Here is a 12,728-nt window from a genome sequence, read left to right as displayed (position 1 = left end):
TGCGAATGGTTGAAGACACGTTTGTAACATTTTTTTTGCCGGAAAATTTACGGTGGAAGCTAGCTAAATTAGCCTCTTGGAGGCTAATTGTTCCTGTACACTGTACCTGTGCTTAATACGTTTAATTAGCCGTGATAAAGTCACATAATAATGTTTATAGTCATGCTTGTTGTTGCCACTTTGTAATATTGGAGGGTTGCTAAAAACATCAGTGTCCCTAGGCTGTGATGATCTTTAAAGTTCTGATCCCTGTCTGAATACACTGATTGCAGCTAGGTCATTTACTTGAATTAAAAATGAACTTGCGTCAGTACAGGCAAATTTCTTTCCTCCTGTCTGTTATTTATTGCTGTTGCAAGCCAGATGAAGAGAAGTAAAGAGCTGAGAACCTGATCTTTGAACAGACAGAGAACATAGCTGAGGAGCAGCCTGGGATGCTTACTGAGGAGCATCCAATGATGATACCAGAGAACCAGGAAGAGACTGTGATAGTGCTTGATTTGCTTGATTTGGTTCCTGTTTCTCATCCTGTTGTCCCATCCTCTCAGTCTTTTCAGAAGAAGAAAAGACCCAGAAGCATCTCTCCGTGCACCCCCCCCCCCCAGCCCGTAGATCAGCAACATCTGCATTCATGTCACCTGCTGACCATGCTGTCTCCTTAAGTCAGGGTAGACTATAAGAAGAGAAAGCGTAAGTTTTGTTTTCTTTAAATTCATGCATCCAACATGTCAACCTCTTTAGCACGATTCGTACCTGTGGAGATCCCAGTTAGAATTTGATTGTCCATCAGAATGTTTGAGGATCAAACCAGGACAGGCAGTCACTGTGGTCATGCTCAATGGTATGACTAACAATTCTTCGAATGACTCAAAACCATAATATAAAAAAATGATATTATCAAAATTTAAATAATTGTCAACTTTGGCTGTGTGAGTACTTTGACGTACATATCCCAGAAGGGCCGTCTGACTCTATTCTTGAGTGGTTATGTTATTCAACATTTTGGTGTAACTGGTTAAACACACTTGAATCAAATGGCTGAGGTGCCACCTCATTCATTCTGCATTCAGATCATATGAAGTCCTGGTAACATCAACATTAATTGAGTGAGATGTTTTGTCCCAGAGAAACACCTAAAACTTGAAAGACACCTAACCTATTCTTGATGCCTGGTATTTGGACACCTATGTCCTATTTTATGTTTTCTTTTTTTTATCTCTCATTTTAAATCACAGTTAAGATCTCGGCTGACAGCTTCCTGAAATGATTTTTGAGCGGGAAGCCATAATATATGAGTTGGATAAAATGTTAAGGAAGGATCCCTTCAAGTGTCAAGCTTGTATCCCAGATCTGCTTTCAGTTTCAGTGGATGGAAATTGCAAGTATTACCATTTAAAGAATGCAGCAAGGTATTGTAAAATGTGTAAAATATAACAATTCTTTGTATATGTTAGTGATGTTCACTACCTTTGGACTGTAACACCTCATGAAGTGTATTTTATTGGTTTGTTTTCAGATTGGAGGAACAGGCTATATTTCAGGACCTTTTCATTGCCAAGGATGAAAACGTAGGAACATTTGTGGACTGTATACACTAATCAACCAAAAATGTAAGACTCCAGATTGTAAATGTATAATAACAGTAACCTTTTAGCCTGTAATAACAGCTTGCCTGACTGAATTGTATGCATTCTAGATTTTGTGGTGGGCAGCCAGGGAGATCTCTCACAGATCCAGCAGCAAACTGGATGAGGAGGCTTGGAGCTAGTGGTGTGTAGACATGGAGTGCTGCTTAGTGCTCTTCGAGATAGTATGAGATATTTGCATAACCCTTGTTCTTTTTAACAAAGGCTGGCCAACAGACAATCACTTTTTTTCCATGGATGTAACATGCAAGTACTGGCCATATCTTGAAAACTAACAAAAAGCTGTCCTGAGCTCCAACACCTGCTTAAAATGAAGCCATTTCTCTCAATTTTCCATGGCAAAGCCCATGAATGTAAGGTAAGGAACACTGACCAGGCATTGTATAACCTTGCTGGTACATACTGCATAAACATCTTTGACACAGTTGATGTTGTTTGTATATGTTTGTGCAAATACAGATGGACAAAGCTTGTGCCAAGGCTCATCGTTAGATCAGAAAGGAGAAAACATCTTAGCTTTAGAAGATGTTGGTCACTTGAAGACTGATACAGACACATAAGTTCTGTCTTTGGAAGAGATCCTGTCCGGTGACACAACATTGCCATGGCAACAATCACACAGTGGTAAGTAAACATCCACTAATATGTTTTATACTGTCATCATACCTGACAGATAATGTTACTAGATACTCCAGGTGTTGACCTCAACTTACAAATTTAAACTTTTAATGAGTTGATTTGTCCTTTTCATAAATGCATTTCAGACTCTCAGTCTTCACACAAGAACAAGGGCAATCGATGACATCATGATGGTAAAGAGACTGGAAGAGGAAAAGAGGATCTTTGTTGATGGACCATCGTTGGAAATCTCTGTCATCCTATGAAGACACTCTAAAGGAGTTTCCCACCTCTTATCGGGAGGTAAATTTAAAAGTATGTTTTTAAGTAACGCATAATCATACTGAAAGTAAAAGCATCTAAATTTTGGATTTTTATTTATGTTCAACTTTAAAGGTTTGTCCTGTGACCTAACTGACGAAGGTCCAAGAGGTCTCCAGAGCATCATCCTCAGAGAGCTGCAGCACCAACAGATGAAGCTGCAGGCAACAGAGTATTATCTACAGCAGGGGAGCCCAAAGTGGGTCCTGGAGGCCCGGCATCCTGCATGTTTTAGTTCTCTCCCTGGTTTAACACACCTGCATCAAATGATGGCTCGTTAGATGGCCTAAGAAGAACATTGACAAGCTGAAAAGGTTTCTACCACCAGGGAGAGAATAAAACATGCAGGATGCCGGGCCACTAGGACCCACTTTGGACACCCCGATCTACAGACTTTGTCAGGAGCAGAGAGCGTTACCTTTGACGACGACTTCAGTAGTGACTGATAATAGTCATATATATATAGTTTGCTCATAAGTCACAAAGAGACACCTTACAATTTGTTCTTGTGCTTTCATGTTTCCAAATGGGCAGTGTTTTATCTTGTTGATTCTTTTTTAAAAATAGTTAATTTGTTTGTGCCTTTGTATTTTCTAGAAGGGCTTATTAGAGCTGTAATTACTTCCACATGCATGTCATTGAGTGTGTTTCTTTTCCACTTATGTTTCTGCACATCTAGTGTATTTTCTAGGTAATAAGAGAAATTGTAGTTAATTTAATAGTTTTACTATTTTTACTTCAAGTGGAGTAATAACACTTGTGCTTATGTTGAGCAGTTAAATGGCTACAATGCTACGTTAAGCAGTCCCAGTGATTCTGTAGTAACTAACATAGCCAAGACATCTTTTTGGATATTCTACTTTTCTTTTCTTTTTTTATTAATATGTGCAGCTCTGACTTATTTCTTAATCCAAAGAATACACAAAGTGTGTACTGGTGGAACAGTTTCTTATCCATGGTCAATTGAATGCTGTTCAGTTTGTCTGTCAATGTCTTTATTAAAAAGAAATAAGTTAAATAAAATTTCAGTACTTGTCAACTGCCAACTCTCCTGACCTGAACCCCAGAGAGAATCTGTGGGATATTGTGAAGAGAAAGTTGAGAGACGCAAGACCCAAAACTCTGGATGAGCTTAAAGCCGCTATCGGAGCATCCTGGGCTCCATGACACCTCAGCAGTCCCACAGGTTGATTGCCTTCATGCCACACCGCATTGAAGGCTGCAAAAGGATTCCTGACCAAGTACTGAGTGCATAACTGAACACGATTATTTGAAGGTTGACTTCTTCGGTATTAAAACACATTTCTTTTATTGGTAGGATGAAATATGCTAATTTTTTGAGACAGGGATTTTGGGTTTTCATGAGCTGTTTGCCAAAATCATCAGTATTAAAACAATAAAAGACCTGAAATATTTCAGTTGGTGTGCAATTAATCTAAAATATATGACAGTTTAATTTTTATCATTACATTATGGAAAATTATGAACTTTTTCACAATATGCTAATTTTTTGAGAAGGACCTGTAGACCTAGCGTTATTTATGCATGTCTAGGTTCAGCAGTTGACAGGTGAAAAAGGAAGCCGACTAAGGTTTGGTAGAACTTGCTGTCGGTGTCATTTAGTTGAAATGCTTCAGATTTGGACCTAACTTCTTTTTTAAAACAGAGCGTCCCAACTTAGTGAAATAATCTTAACATTAACTTGGTGTTTGGATGCATTTACAAACCAAAAGGGGTAGACCTCTATTTCAACTACAATAATTAGATGGACACAATTTAACTTACATTCTCTTTATGCCTTTTCTCTGCAAGCTTATGAAATGATGAAATGAACCACAGAGGCCTGAGGCCTCAGGCAGATCATTCTTTTTCCACTAGAACAGATTTAGAGTCGGGCTACAGAGCTCAATTCTAGAGAAAATGCATCTTTGAACCATTACTTTGATAAAGCATTTGAAGATTAAGCCATCTCTACCACTCAATTTGAGATTAGTGATGGAGTTAGGGTTAACCCTAACTCCAATCTAACCCTAGATTGTTTTTATACAGTTTAACATAGTGTTTCTCTAGGAGAAAAGCACTATGTCAATCAAACATAATTTAGATTACTATACTAATGTAGTTTAAATTACAGTAGACTCAAACTGATTCAATATTAATTTACTAAACTGTAATGTTTCTGGGTTTCAATCTGGGTTTCCTTCATACACAAAATAAGCTGCAAACTTTAACTTAAATAATTAACCTTAGACAGGTAAACATGCTATTCAAAATACTTTTCCATAAAACTTTTTTTATGTGTAAATAATGATCACACTGAATAAAACACATAATAGCTTCACACAGTTCTACAAGTGTGTAGGAAACGAATCTGTTACACCTTGCGTCATGCCTTAAAGACAACACACAGGGCAAACTTGACCAGCCTACAATGACGACCAGCTTGTCAGGCAAAAAGTCTTTATAAATCCCATCATGACTCTTTCTGTATTAAACGAAGTTTCACTACATTTTGAAGTAACATTTCTGAGTGTATCGTTGACCTTGATCTTATTTGGCTACAGACAAATACGGTTGTCATCTTATTGAAAACCTTATTACCCCCCACCTCCCGCAACGTGCTGATAGTGTTCCTTTCTTCTCTGAATCAGTCTGCCGTACGATGGCTGCGTTCCATTTCAGATTCCCGCCGATCAGCCGTAGAAGAATTTCTAGAACCAACTATGCGGAGCTGGGATGCTTATAAAAAGTCTATCTATCTATCTGTCACAAATGCCATACACAATTTTAAACACACAAAATATACATTTGCATTTATATATCTATATAGATATATCTATATATAGATATACCTGTCCTGATATATATCTACAGATATATATATATAAATGCAAATTTATATTTTGTGTGTTCTTCAAAATTGTGTATGGCATTTGTGACAAAGGTTTATTAAAATGTATTGTTCTAATACAGTCAGTTGATCTGGACATTGCAATGTATTTTTATCATGCTCTTCATCAATAACTTCACTTAAAGTTGCTGTGTTTAAAAATAAGTACTGCATTTGAAAGCAATTTTATTATAGCATTTTGCAAATACAGTCTTGATTGACAAAATCCATGACACAAAAAAGATAATATTAAAATAATAGCTTTTTGAGTTAAAAAAACACTTCTAATTAGTTATATTAAAATCAAGTTGTGGTTATTTTCTTATGTATTTTTATAGACTTTACTTTGTACATCCACATCAACATTAAAAACACTCAAAAAGAAATGTGTAAAATACCATGTTTAAAGTTTTTAAGACTTTAGGTCATATTTACTGAACAAAATCTACAAACAATTCTGTTCTAAATTTCAAGACTTAATACAGGCACAATACCTGCCTGATGCAGTGACTCTATCAGCCTCACTTAGTCTTTAACAGAACTTGACAAAAATGTGTCAGTAAACAGCCCAACATAAGCTTACATATATTACAACCATAACATTCATTTCAGTGAATGGCCGAAAACAATATTACACAGAGAACTTCGTAAAATGGTCAAACTGCAGTAAAAAAAAAAGAAAAGAAATTAATACTTTGTAATACAAAAAAGAAAAGGCAACATCATGGAAGGACTTGTTCGCTGTCTGAAGGAAGTGGCACTTGGTGGACAGCAACATGAGAGGATTTACTTGCAGGTTCCCAGGTATCATCCCAGATTTTTCCGCTAGAAAAGAACAACAACAAAATAAGGATGTGGATTTTTTGTGCTATAAGGTTCACAAATCTCTCTTTCTAAGGTGTATACCTGACTTTAAGAGGAGGTGATGTAGCCAAAATATTTTCTATGCCGACATCCACCCAAATGCCAGCTAGTACTTACATCTTGTTTTGTCCCAAATATACAATATTATCTTGACTTATTAAGTGTTAAATGATAAACTGACTGCAGTCATTTTTACCACTACACAAACAATGAAAATCTCTCATAGTGCTTCAGTTTCTTAGAAAAGTCTAAAAATCAAAACAGAAAAAAAGTGACAGTTTCAGATTAAATGTGTGGCTTATTTTAATTATAAAAGGCACAGTGTTAAATAATAAGTGTTGAATCAGCTTTAAAAAGTCCAAACATCAAAATCAGCATTCCTTTGCTGATAAACAGCCTAATTTCGATATTTGGAGTCTATCTCTATATTTCTGTGCAAATGCTGACTTTTTGTATGAATTTGTTTCACCCAAAGATGTTGTGACTTATGTGGTATAAGTATTACTGATTCATGTTGTAATGCCCGTTTTTGTCCTCATAAAAAAATAAAGACAAATATAAAGACAGAAAAGGAGTCTGGTAGGTCAGTAATTAAAGCCACAAAGTTTATAAGTAAACAACTATGCTTATTTTTTGCAGACCACTGCCTCCCTTATCACCCCTCCCCCCATCTACTCATCTCCACACGTGGCAATGTCTCTCAGTGTATCTTGGCATGTTTGACTGGGGTGGGGATGTACTGTCACAGGGTGGATTAGTTAAACTTTTAGACTTACCGCATTAGTTCTATGCCCAGGGATTGATTTTGGGTACTACATTTCCACCAACCTAAATAACAAGAAAAGGAAAAAAACAATTTTAAAAACAAAAGAAGAAATGAAGTCAAAGCGTGTACACTTGAAAACTGAAAACTAGTGTGGTGACTGTCATATTTTATAATCCTTCTAAACTTTACTCTTCTTTACATGGATTTACACATTTTCTCAAATTAGTTTAACATTAACTTTAACCACTTTACACTGGCCACATAAATGGAAACTAAGCCCAAAACAAGTTGTCTTTGCTTACAAAGGGTCTCTATTAGGGCTGTTGTAAACGAATATTTTAGTAATCGAGTAATCTATCGATTATTCTTACGATTAATCGAGTAATCGGATAAAAAAAATTATAAAATGAAATATTGGTAAATCTGGCATAATACCGGTGTTACTATCAGATATCAATATCAGTCCAATTTTTCATATTTGAGCATCCCTAACAGTTGCTTTTTTGTAGTTTAGAAAACTAACCTGTAACAATAATAGCTCACTTTCTAAGTTAACCAGAAGAAAAGTTATAGAAAAATCTGAAATTATATTGAATTTAATAACAAAGAGGCAGGCTCACAAATATGCTTATAAAAAATGTCTACAATCCAGCTTTTAGTTTATGTATTCATCTTCAGTGAGTTTAATAGATTAATTAAACTCACCTTGCCACCTAACCTGTCACGCTTTGGGTTTGAAAATACGGGAAATGCCGCCTGGAGTGGGAGGAGAGGGCGAATGAACGAACATGGGGTGGAGGGGAGGAAATAGACCAGCGGACTGACAACCGTTAGACCGGGGGACGAACACGGGGGAAAGCAATACGGGATATTTACGACACCTTCACTGGTCACACTCAGAAACTCATCTACCAGCCATGTACGATGCGCTCCGCCACCCGTTTCTTCAGACCGGGATATGAAATTTATTGTGCGGTTCGTCGGTAAAGCTACATTTACACGGTAAGCATCAGCTACTCAGCCGCCCGCCCTGTTCAGGCTATCCGCTCACCTCAGCGCTCTTCCCGCCGTTCGCTTTCAACCAGCAGCCCCGGAGGAGAAATGCTGCCGTACTCCAGGCATTTCCCCAGTCATTTTAAGGATGCTTATTGGTTCCCCAAAAACGATAAAAAGTCGGGCATTATCATCAATCAATAAAATCCCCATGGGTCAATCTTGAAGATTGGACTTTATGCCGCTGAGACTTAGCTTTTGTCAACAACTCAGAGGCGGAAGTGAGAGCTCCGCGCAACGCAAATGAAGTCCCGGCCGGAACACGGTGCGCTAACTAATAAAACATAAATTAACGAAGCTTCGAGGCAGGTAAATTTTCCTCGAGGAATTTTAGTAATCGAGGTACTCGAATCATTCGAGGAATCGTTTCAGCCCTAGTCTCTATAGGTTTTCTGTTTCTGTGAGAATTTTGACATTTTAGGGCTGGACTCCTTAAGTCGCGAGTTCAGTTTTCTTCTGGGTTCGATTCTCGGCCCGAGGTCTTTCTGCATGGAGTTTGCATGTTCTCCCTCTGCATGGTGGGTTCTTTCTGGGTTCTCCGGCTTCCTCCCACAGTCCAGAAACATGACTGTCAGGTTAATTGGTTTCTCTAAATTCTCCCTAGGTGTGAGTGTGTGTGCATGGTTGTGTGTTCTGTCTGTTTCTGTGCTGCCCTGCGACAGACTGGCAACCTGTCCTGGATGTACCCTAGCAACACTCCCGACCACAATAGGGACAAGGGTGTAAGAAAATGGATGAATGTAAAGAAAACAAAACTTACGCTTTCTCTTCTTATAGTCTACCCTGACTTAAGGAGACAGCATGGTCAGCAGGTGACATGAATGCAGATGTTGCTGATCTACGGGCTGGGGGGGGGCACGGAGAGATGACGGAGTGGGAGGGGAGGCAGCTGGAGAGATGCTTCTGGGTCTTTTCTTCTTCTGAAAAGACTGAGAGGATGGGACAACAGGATGAGAAACAGGAACCAAATCAAGCAAATCAAGCACTATCACAGTCTCTTCCTGGTTCTCTGGTATCATCATTGGATGCTCCTCAGTAAGCATCCCAGGCTGCTCCTCAGCTATGTTCTCTGTCTGTTCAAAGATCAGGTTCTCAGCTCTTTACTTCTCTTCATCTGGCTTGCAACAGCAATAAATAACAGACAGGAGGAAAGAAATTTGCCTGTACTGACGCAAGTTCATTTTTAATTCAAGTAAATGACCTAGCTGCAATCAGTGTATTCAGACAGGGATCAGAACTTTAAAGATCATCACAGCCTAGGGACACTGATGTTTTTAGCAACCCTCCAATATTACAAAGTGGCAACAACAAGCATGACTATAAACATTATTATGTGACTTTATCACGGCTAATTAAACGTATTAAGCACAGGTACAATGTACAGGAACAATTAGCCTCCAAGAGGCTAATTTAGCTAGCTTCCACCGTATATTTTCCGGCAAAAAAAAATGTTACAAACGTGTCTTCAACCATTCGCATCACAGTCCTACTGCCATTAAGTCCTAAAACTATCATCAGTAATTTTATAACGTAACACTTTGGAGTTATTTTTGGTTTTAGAGTACAAAAACATTTTGACAGATGCAGATTTCTACTCACCGGAGTGTAAGTGTCGCATATGATGACGTCAGCTTATTCTTCTTCTTGGGTTTTTGTGGGATCCGTCCTTATTTTTATTTCAATCAAACATATTAAAAGGTTTACAGAACAATTTGCATGCAATCACAAATGAAAACACATCTTAATTTTTCTTAAATTTATTTGGTGTAAATCATTGATATCATACTCAAAAATAGTTTTTTTTTTTTTTTTTTTTTAAGGCTTTTAAATCAAGCTAAGAACAAGCACAACAAACCTCCTCCGGTTTTATATTTTATGGAGTTATTTTTAAATACCGAATTAAAGTATTGTGACCGATACGTCTGACATGTATTTGCAGTAAATATTCCTATATCCTGTACAAACTAGCACATAAATTGTAAATAAAGGTTTTTAAAAAAATAGAATAGACACGTCATCTTATTCGTTCCTAAGTCGTCAGTATCGGACGCTTAGGGAACGGTACAGCATTCAATGAGAGAACCCTTCGCGTCACATATTGACGCGAAGGGGGTACCCTCGGCGTCAATATGTGACGCCGAGGGTACCTGCCCAAGCGTCAATATGTGACGAGTTGGGAGTGAGAATGTGTTGGCTGGATACATGATGATGTGCACGTTATGCTGCTGTGTAAAGGTCCTATAGCTGATTTTGCATTAGCATCCAGAGGTATATAAACACTCATAAGCTCCAGGTCTGGGGAGCAGTGGCTGCTCATCGTCAGCCTTGTTTGCACACCAGGTGTTATTCACGTACACAGAAACACTTTCCCCTGCTTTAACCAGAATTTTCCATCCTATCAAGGAAATAATTTTCATAGTTAAATTTTTCATAGGAAAAATCAAAGGTAACAGAATTTCCCATCCTCACATTTGCTTCCCTGTTTGGATTATGAATAGAAATGGGAGCAAATATTTGAATTTATCCTGTACTTCCCCCAATCCTCTCTAACACTAACAGTTTTCAGATGCAGTCCTGCCTGTTACTGGCATCTGTTATTGGTTTATTTAGCAGAATTAGTTATGTTGTGTTAGCTGACATGTAATGCTTTCATCAATAATATGTGACAGAAATGTAAAAGTAAACAAAAGCTCTATGTTCCCAAGTTGGGAACTTTTGGCGCTAGAGCCACTACAGAACACAACATCCATATTTTCAAAATGATTCACTGAAGACGGAAAATCATTTCTTATCTTTTCATATCCCCCAGTCTACGTCATCAACCTTCTCTTCTCTGATTTCATTCAGCTTTGTATTGCTGCCAATATTTAACAGTAATATTGAAATCCTTGCTGTTAAAAGTATGCCTACAACATGCTCTCATTTATGGTTATTCATAGGAAACGCATGGAAAGAATTGAACTGTGTTTTTTGTCCGTGTTACAAGGGAGGCACATAGATGACTTACAGACAAAAATAACTAATTTTCTCTTCACCATCCATAAAAATACAAGTAAATAAAGTACAAAGATTTACACACAACATGTTGCCCCTGGCCTTCATAATTATAATTTTATGCAGATCATCAGACATTTTATTAAATGTTATTTTCCAGCAGATCAGGCTTCTTTCATGTTTAATTAAGGAAACTTTTCAAACTTAGTAAGTAAAAGTTGCTGTCTTTGACACTGGATGGATTAGAGATGGCGAGTAGCTCAGCTCTCCACCTGAGAAAAGATGAATGGTCTGTTATAAAACTATATCATCAATTTAAAAACTGACAAGGTGATATTGGACTGCAAGTCATTATTGTGCCTTTAGGTCAATATAAATAGATGCATAACTTTCATTACATAGTAGACTAACAGTGAAAACTGACACTTACTGACGAAGAAGGAATTTGCATAAACAGTGAGATTAATGTTCAACTGGGAGGGGAATGTCCATAAAATGGGTGTGTGCTTGATTTTCAGTGGAAGCTGTAAATTCTGCAGACTGTCAACGCAGTGGACAAACCTTGAAACATAAGTGGAGAGAAATCATCTACAAGGGTCCTTTCAGCTTTTAACGGTAAACAATTTCAATTTATTTATGTAAATATTAAAGAGAACAAATTTGTATTTTGTTTATTTTTTTAGCATAAAACAAAGATCCAAACTGACATATAAAATATTTGCACACTTTTTTGGAATTATTTTATTTCTGAAACTTTTATGAGTAAATGGTTTTTGACATCCACTCATGTTTTTATCAGAACTAACCACTGTTTCTTATTACTTTAAAGCAAATGCAGTTGCTGAATTTCTTTCTAGAGACTTTTAAGTGAGCAATGGTTAAATCACCTAATTTTTTGTCATAAACTCATTCAGTTCTGTTAATATAATGAGACTAAACTGGATGTTTTCTATTACCTTTAGTTTCTGAACTAAATGTAGTTACATAAAACACAAAGGAAGATGTGTACATTATAACTTTCACAAAGTTCACTTCAGATTATAACAAACTTGTTGGATTTAACTGCAACTGTCTGAAGTCCTGATTACAGAAAGTTACAGTTTAAATTCTGAAATATTTGTAGTTCTTACTGTATTGTTTAGCCTGTATTTTGTTTGTCACCCATTGCTGAAGGCTAAAGAGTACGGAGAAGTCATATTTCATCCAGTTAAAGAAAACCTGAAGAACAACATGTAAAATCTGATATTAGTCATTAGGTAAGTGTAAACATTTTTCCCCTGTAAAACCTCACAGAGAAAACAGGGAATAAATGGAGTAAATAGTTTAAAAAAAATTCAGTTCTGACAAATTGTTATTTTGAGAAATGCAAAGACAGAAGAAAACATTTATCAGAAAATGTAAATTATCTCGGTATTGGCTGAGATAATGCTGCCACTAACTAAATGTTCTTCCCTCTCTCTTGTTAACTTTTTACTTCCCATGATCATAGAAAGTACTCCTCCAACCAGCCCAGATTTGAGATGATTCCAGATCAATCAGGAATTTTTTACACGTTTCATCATTTCTGTTTCCAGTT

The 12,728-nt window shown here is 37.1% G+C and overlaps 3 long non-coding RNA genes across 3 annotated transcripts; 2 read left to right on the top strand and 1 right to left on the bottom strand.

Moving 5' to 3' along the window:
• The first annotated feature begins 600 nt into the window (after window positions 1–600).
• On the top strand, window positions 601–1,898 carry LOC148155348 (uncharacterized). Its single transcript, XR_015765410.1, has 4 exons — window positions 601–690; window positions 1,236–1,409; window positions 1,517–1,610; window positions 1,697–1,898. It is a non-coding gene; the product is annotated as an uncharacterized LOC148155348 (long non-coding RNA).
• A 308-nt stretch (window positions 1,899–2,206) lies between these two features.
• On the top strand, window positions 2,207–3,624 carry LOC148155347 (uncharacterized). Its single transcript, XR_015765423.1, has 3 exons — window positions 2,207–2,270; window positions 2,411–2,567; window positions 2,661–3,624. It is a non-coding gene; the product is annotated as an uncharacterized LOC148155347 (long non-coding RNA).
• A 2,001-nt stretch (window positions 3,625–5,625) lies between these two features.
• On the bottom strand, window positions 5,626–10,336 carry LOC148155346 (uncharacterized). Its single transcript, XR_015765477.1, has 3 exons — window positions 8,919–10,336; window positions 7,116–7,167; window positions 5,626–6,300 (listed from the first exon to the last, which is right to left on the bottom strand). It is a non-coding gene; the product is annotated as an uncharacterized LOC148155346 (long non-coding RNA).
• Window positions 10,337–12,728: the final 2,392 nt, after the last annotated feature.

The sequence above is a fragment of the Poecilia mexicana genome, unplaced genomic scaffold, assembly GCF_051168715.1.
Source record: "Poecilia mexicana isolate PSO_F unplaced genomic scaffold, ASM5116871v1 scaffold_15, whole genome shotgun sequence".
Lineage (NCBI taxonomy): Eukaryota > Metazoa > Chordata > Actinopteri > Cyprinodontiformes > Poeciliidae > Poecilia > Poecilia mexicana.
This window is presented reverse-complemented; position numbering and strand designations above follow the sequence as displayed.